Source organism: Eretmochelys imbricata, chromosome 12, assembly GCF_965152235.1.
Source record: "Eretmochelys imbricata isolate rEreImb1 chromosome 12, rEreImb1.hap1, whole genome shotgun sequence".
In the NCBI taxonomy this organism is placed as follows: domain Eukaryota; kingdom Metazoa; phylum Chordata; order Testudines; family Cheloniidae; genus Eretmochelys; species Eretmochelys imbricata.
In genome coordinates this window covers 16069723-16076853 of record NC_135583.1, presented here as the reverse complement: position 1 = coordinate 16076853, position 7131 = coordinate 16069723, and the positions used below count along the sequence as shown (strand labels likewise).

The window sequence follows — 7131 nt, the reverse complement described above, 5'->3', positions numbered from 1 at the left end:
CAAGGGCCCAGGGCAGGGTAGTGCTGCTGGGCGGGTGTCAGGGCAGACCCCAGGCCTGGGCTCACTGCATGAGGAGTACTGATGGGTGTGGGCCCCTCCCCCCCCCACTGCTCACTGCTCACTGCTCACTGCTCACTCTACTACCCCCTTAGGACAGGGCTACTACGGGCTCCTGAGCCCCGCCTTCGCTCCCCCACTGCAGCCAATAGCAAGCCAGTTGCTGAAAGATTCAGCCAATCAACTTGTCCTACAGCCCACCTGGTTAAACTCTATCAATCGCTAGACAGCGAGTCTGATGGCTCAACCAATCAAACCTCTGCTCCTCTTATGTTCCCTCCACCCCCTCTCTGTAGCCAATCTGCGGGCCGGTCGGGATTAAAGGATTTAGCCAATCAATCCCATCGGTTTGACTCCTCCCACACGTCTGTTCCCGCCTTCATCTGCGGCTCTGCCAAGCATGATGGAGTGGAAATCCCCGCGTAGGGGCAGGCTGTGAGTGTCAGCCCAATAGGAGGGAGAGTGGCCGGCTCCGGGCCTTGTAGTTGGCTCCGGCAGATGGCAGGGGGCGGTGCTGTTTTAATAGCAGGGTAGGTTTCACAGGCCGGGCAGCTGAGTGGGTGGGTTACGGGCTGCGTCGCTCTGATGAGCCCCACGGGGGTGTGAGCGGGCGGGGAAAGTCCCCGCGCCGGCGGCTCCGGGCCCTGTCAGGAGGGGCTGCCTGGGCAGCAGCAACGAGGCGGCTCGCTGGTCCGAGGATGAAGAGGTGAGTGAGGGGTCCGGGGCGGTCGCGCTGCGCGCCGGGGCTGCCTCCCGCTGCCCTGGGCGTGGGGCTGGTCCCGGTCCCGATGCCGGTCCCGGTCCCTCGAAGTCGGCGGGGGCTGCTGGCCGCGGACCGTGCCGCTCTGTACGTGAGGCGACAATACGGGCCCCACCCCGGGGCCGCGCTCGGCGGGCTGGCAGCGGGCCGGCACAGGGTAAGTGCTGAGCGCCGTCAGCCCCCCCCCCCGCCCCCCTGTCCCGGGCGCGTACCGGCCGGGGAGGTTGGGTCGCCTCGGCGGGCCTGCGGGGTTAGACGTTGGCAGGAGCGCCGCATAGCGAGACGTGGGTTCCAGTTCTGCGCGTGTGTGACCTTTCCTCTCCTAGGACTTCGCACAGTGAGGGGTTTGGTTTCGCCTTTTCAACCAGCGTGCAGCTGGCAGGTAGGTAGCCTGTGCTGCGTACCTGAGTTAGGCCCCGGTCCTGCAGCTGGCTCCGGGAACTCACGCAGAACACTGAAGTCAGTTGGGTGAGAGGTTCATGCTGTCAGACGTGACTGTAGGTAGGATTAAGGATTTAGTAACATAGTGATCTCTGGCTTTTGTCAGGGACACACTGAAATAGATAAGGGCTGTGCAGGGGACACTGATTTTTTTTGGCCAGTTCAGCTCACAGCTTTAATGTAATGATCTGGTCACCAGTCATCCCATTTATTTAAAAGTTTAAACCGTATCTTCACTTACACACGTGCCCAAAAGTTTAAGAGAAAAAGTCTAGGTTAATGAAAAATAAAAATCTGTTGTTTTTTTTAAATAAGCATTTAAAAGCAAGGAAATGTTTAAACATATTTTATGCTGTTCAGAAAATAAAAATTCATAACAAGTATAAGGAAGTATGTATTAACTCGTAAGGCAAGAACATTAAATCTGACTGAAAATAGTGTTTTCATCTTTCATCTCAAAATATGAACACAATGCACAACCCCTCTGAATTGGAGACAACTGGCACATACTGACACACAAGTGTCATCCCCAAATCAAGTCTACGTACATAGTATACCAAACAGCTACAATGTAGTGCTTTTTTCTTTTTAAACAAATTATATTACCAAAACATTCTTTTTAAAACTGAAAAATATTTTTCATATTTTACAGTATTGCTTAAAAAAGTTAAATAGTAAAATCCAAATAGTAAAAATATATTTAAAAATTCCAATAATTCATTGCTCTGTATTAAGATGCATGTTTTCACTTAGCAATGCATATTTTTATTTTTATTTCACTTAGTATAGCAAACATGCAGCTTTGGCCTCCCTTGGATGCTGTTACATTTGCCCACTCAACTACTGTAGCTTCTTCCACTTAAAAACATTTTTCAGACTGTTTGACAATTTTGATTGTTTGCTCTGTACATGGGGTTATTCAAAACATGATATTTAAACTGAAGATTCTACAAGAGACAATTTGAAACAAGTTGATCCAGTTTTCCCCACTTGTTCTATAATCTGAATCAAGGCAATAGATTTGTGTATATTCATGCTGAAACGTGATAGGAGATACAAACCACACTGCTTACTCCAAGTAATGCTATCACAAGGCAGAAACAAAGTCTCAAATTTCAGAACAAACCTTTTACACAGTGAGATGTAACAGTATATGCTAGTGACTCAAAGGGTGAGGGGATGTGGGGGAGGAATTTAGGGAACTTCTGACTGGGCTAAACTACAGTGGCTTAAAGATGTGCAAAGGTTCACCCCCTTAGCCACACTTACAAAGTTTCAGTCACTTGATCCAGGTCTTTACTCCTGTTCCAGAGATGTTGTCTCTCTTACCCCTCAACCCATTTTGGTAGTAAGATAGGCTCAGATATACCATGGTCATCTTTGTGATAAGAACCTAGCTGGATAGAAAAAGTTCTTCAGTTTGTCATACGGGACTGTGACAGTAATGTTAAGTACTCTGTCATACGCAGGGCTTAATATTCATCACCGCATTGCTATGTAATGTAGTAAATTACACATGCAAATATCATAGGCTCTCTAGCACTGGGGAAGGGGGATGAGACACCCACTGACATCAGTGGAGCAGCTCACAGTGGAGTTATTGTTTCAGGCTGTATTCATATGCAGGAGGTATGGTCTTTCAGCTGAGAACATCACATAATTTTAGTGGAGCGTCAGCATGCTTCCATGAGACAATGCAAATTTCGAGACAATCCCTGTGAGTGTAGGATAGGGTTTGTGATGCTAATACGGGTTAATTTGAGTAAGGGATTCCTGAGATACAGCCCCAATCCCCTGGAAAAAATCCAGTATTTCATAAAGTTTACAGATTCTAGCAGCTTGTAAGTTTGAAACCCACTGATCCTTGTCAGAAATCTGAGAATGAGCTGTGTAAACATAGGGGTGAATCCACCTCTTCAAGGTGTACATTGGGTTTGAGAGAGAGAATCTGAGTATGGAAGATAATTCAGAGAACACTTCAACTGTTTGAAGAGAAAATAAATTATACATGTGAATGCTTGCTTTGAGGGGATGGTGAATGGGGTGGAAGAGTAGATGGGGAGTGGGGTGGAGAGGTTTAAATCTACATTGGAGGATGGGGTGTTATGGAGAGAGGGATAAATGGCAATGGGTGGTAGGGAAAGGAAGAGAGGGTTGGGGCTCAAGTAGAGGGAGGAAATAGGGATTGGTGGAGTGAGAGAGAGCCCAAAATTTTACCCTACCAGGTATGTGCTGGGATCCGGGCGAGTCCTACCTCTGCTGTGTGGTCTGGGATCAGGGAAACCTTGCTTCTCTTGGTCTGCTGAGCCCCTCTCCTTGTTATTTCATGTGAGCTGCAAAATGGGGATAACAATGTAAAGTTCTTTAAGCTCTACTGATGAAAAGCACTATATAAAAGCTAGGTACTTCAGTAGTACATCCGCTGTAAAGCTGGGTGAGAACAACAACTGTCTAAATGACCACAGTCTCCTACCAGAAAACATGTCTCTCTTTCTTAAAATAACAAAACAGAGAAAAAAAAAACAGAAGGAAATTAAATGGCAAAAACTTTAACTCAGAGTTAAGGTTGCCCAGTGATAGCTCATGACCTTTCAGAATGTCAGGTTCAGCAAAATTCAAGCTCTTGGAAACAGAAATACAGGAAATAGAAAGTTAAGGTAAATGTCTGTTCAACCTTAACTCTGCCCTCCTCAAGTGATGCCCCAAAACACACATGCTTGAAATCTGCCTTTTCGTTGCAATGCAGAGGCACTACCAGCACCTGTCCTACACTTACAACAGTGAGCGTTCTCCCCTGATAGATTACCACCCTTGTAAAATTTAACAACCGCTTTTCACGGTTTTATAAACCCTTCATCGTTGCACACAGGAGATGAACTAAACCTTATGTTTTCTCCTACTTATCATTAAATCTGCAGACTGCTCTCACTACTGACAATACTCATAGATAGGGCCTTACCAAATTCATGGCCATGAAAAATGCATCATGGACTGTGAAATCTGGTGGTCATCCCCCCTCCGCCCCCGGTGAAATCTGGCCTTTTGTGTGCTTTTACCTTATACAATAGAGACTTCACGGGGGAGACTAGTGTTTCTCAGATTGGGGTTTCTGACCCAAAAGAGAGTTGCAGGGGTGTCGCAAGGTTATTTTAGGGGGGGGATCACTGTATTGCCACGCTTACTTCCACGCTGCCTTTAGAGCTGGGTGGCCAGAGAGCAGCGGTTGTTGGCCAGGTGCCCAGCTCTGAAGACAGCCCCCCACCAGCAGCAGCATAGAAGTAAGGGTGGCAATACCATACCATGCCATCCTTACTTCGGCACTGGTGCGGGGCTATCTTCAGAGCTTGGCACCCAGCCAACCCAGCTCTCTGGCCACCCAGCTCTAAAGGCAGCGCAGAAGTAAGGGTGGCAATACTGCGACACCCTCCCGCCCCCCAAAGAAACTTACGACCCCCTCCCCTCCGGCAACTCTTTTGGGTCAGAACCCCTACTATTACTACACCATGAAATTTCAGATTTAAATAGCTGAAGTCATGAAATTTGCAATTTTTAAAATCCTTGGACTGTGAAATTGACCAAAATGGATCATGAATTTTGTAGGGCCCTACTCATAGCTAAGGCTAAGATTTTTGTCATGGAGGTCACAGAAGTCACAGAATCTGTGATTTCCAGAGATCTCGGTGACATTTTCCACTTCAGCCCCAGCCACTATGGCTCCCCCCACCTTCCGCAGCTCTCAGTTGCCGCGGGCAGTGTGGGGTGACCCTGGCGCCCCAGCAGCAGTGAGTGCTAAACACTCCTCCCTCCCCATTTTGTCAGTTATTTTTAGTAAAAGTCAGGGACAGATCACGGGTTTCTATGAATTTTTGTTTACTGCTTGTGACCTGTCTGTGACTTTTTACTAAAAATAACCGTAAGAAAATCTTAGCCTTACTCATAGCAAGAAACCACCAGTGCCCTGTTATTGACATAACCTACACAATGCTGTATTGAAGTGATGCAGAGTGGAACCTCAGAGTACCCATTCACCCCTTTCCTTTGATCACAGGCATTGAGAGATTCAGACTGACATCTCCTCATATCACAGCCAAAGCTGTGATGTTTCTCATATCACAAACACATCTACCAACCTGTCCCATCTACTGCCTCCACCATTCAGTACCGATATACCTAAAACGCTGAATGCAACTGGAGTGCATGCAGACAAATCCCAGTGGCTTTTGCCAGCTCCAGTGGGACTGAATTAAGGTTGAGTGGGTGTTTACCTTAACTATGTATTTCCTGGTTTTCAGAAGTTTGAGATTCGCTGAACTCTGTTCTGGATAGACACAAGCAATCAGTGGGTAAACGTATTTGAGCTAATTTAATTTGTTTTGCCATTTAATAATTTTAAAAAAATTTGCTTGCTATAGTGAATAGAACTTCGTAAGGTTTATGTAAATGCTGAGTGACTGACCATAGATTGTATTAAGGATGCCATTATATAATCTAATTAAAACTGTTACACGTTTCCAGTTGAATTAAATGCTCTTGATCAAATCAGATTATAACATCACAGAACTGGCCCAGTTAGTAAGCTATAGTTCATGTAATAGTTACAAAGGAGCCCTAATTAAATAGAGCTTCATCTTTCCTTCTAAATTTTTGTGCAGACTGCTTTAAACATTTCTGTTTACACATCTTCGTTTTCATGTGTTTTCATATTTAAGTGAAGTCTAAGTTTTAGACCTATGATATTTGAAATGGTTAAATCCCCGATTCTGCAGCAACTGATGTTTGTGGTTAACTTTACACAATGTGGGTAGCTCACTGATTTCAGTGAAGCCACTCAGTATGGAAAGTTAAGCATGTGCATTAGTCTTTCCAGGATCAGGACATAAGACTGAATGATGGAGAACGGGGCTTCTGACTCTCTGAGTTGCAAATAAAAGTTTGTGTGGCATCAGTGCATAGAAATAAGTTTATGGAAGTAACTATGAATGCATCAAATTTCAGATTTTAATATCTGGGGTTACTTGTAATGATTTGTATTTGATCTAATGTGTCACGTGTGCAAACGCTATTAGTGTATCCTGTCAGTTCTTAATCAGCTTCAATAAAGTTTACTGGTGTTTGGCAAGAAAAACAGCAAACAGACTATCGATTCTATTTTCTCATTGGCTAATTTCCAAAACAAAAATTGAATAAATAGTGAATTTCTATTTTAATTTGAAAACAGATTGACAGTCTCTACCAGACTTCAGCTCAGTGAGATGTGAAACTGTCCAGATGTTGTACCTCAACTATGTGACTTATTCTGGAAATGCAAACAGACTTTTAAATGCATTGGTGCTACCAGTTGCTGCAGTGATACAGAATGTTAATGACGTTGATATGCATGTGCCCCATTAATAAAGATGAAACAAGTAGTGTATTCAGGAGCTGAATGGCTGTGTTATTGTAAAAGAGCATCAGAAGAAGGTATTGTTTTTCAGTGCAGAAATCTGTGAAAGCCTAGTGATTAGAAAATGTTTGGTTACTTTAGATGTTTCCATTAACCTTCTGCTGCTGTGTCATAGCATAACTTTTGGTTTGTTCTGAAGCATGAGAAAAATGTACCTTTGTTTTTGGCGGGGGTGGTGGTGAAATCAGCATGAGTGTTCGTTACAAATGAAAAGCTATAGCCACTTCAGCGGCTTCTGGATAGATTCCAAATGTGGGATCAAACTAAGTGTCAGGAATATTAATAGATTGGGGAATGGGGCTGGCTGAATGCAATAGGAGAAAAGATGTGAACCAAAAAAAAAATCACCAGAATTAGAGGGTAGATGACTAAATCATCAGTGAAATAGTCATCCACTAACCAAAATTCAGCAAAGTTATAGACATCAAAA

General features: G+C 44.7%; 1 protein-coding gene across 4 annotated transcripts in view; it reads left to right on the top strand.

The window, feature by feature from the left end:
* Window positions 1-610: 610 nt before the first annotated feature.
* The window catches only part of CYLD (CYLD lysine 63 deubiquitinase), a 47179-nt gene continuing 40658 nt past the window's right edge, over window positions 611-7131 (top strand). For all 4 annotated transcript variants that reach the window (XM_077830678.1, XM_077830676.1, XM_077830675.1 and 1 more), the window contains exon 1: window positions 611-763. The gene's annotated coding sequence lies outside the window, so the exon portion shown is untranslated. The remainder of the gene's footprint in view (window positions 764-7131) is intronic.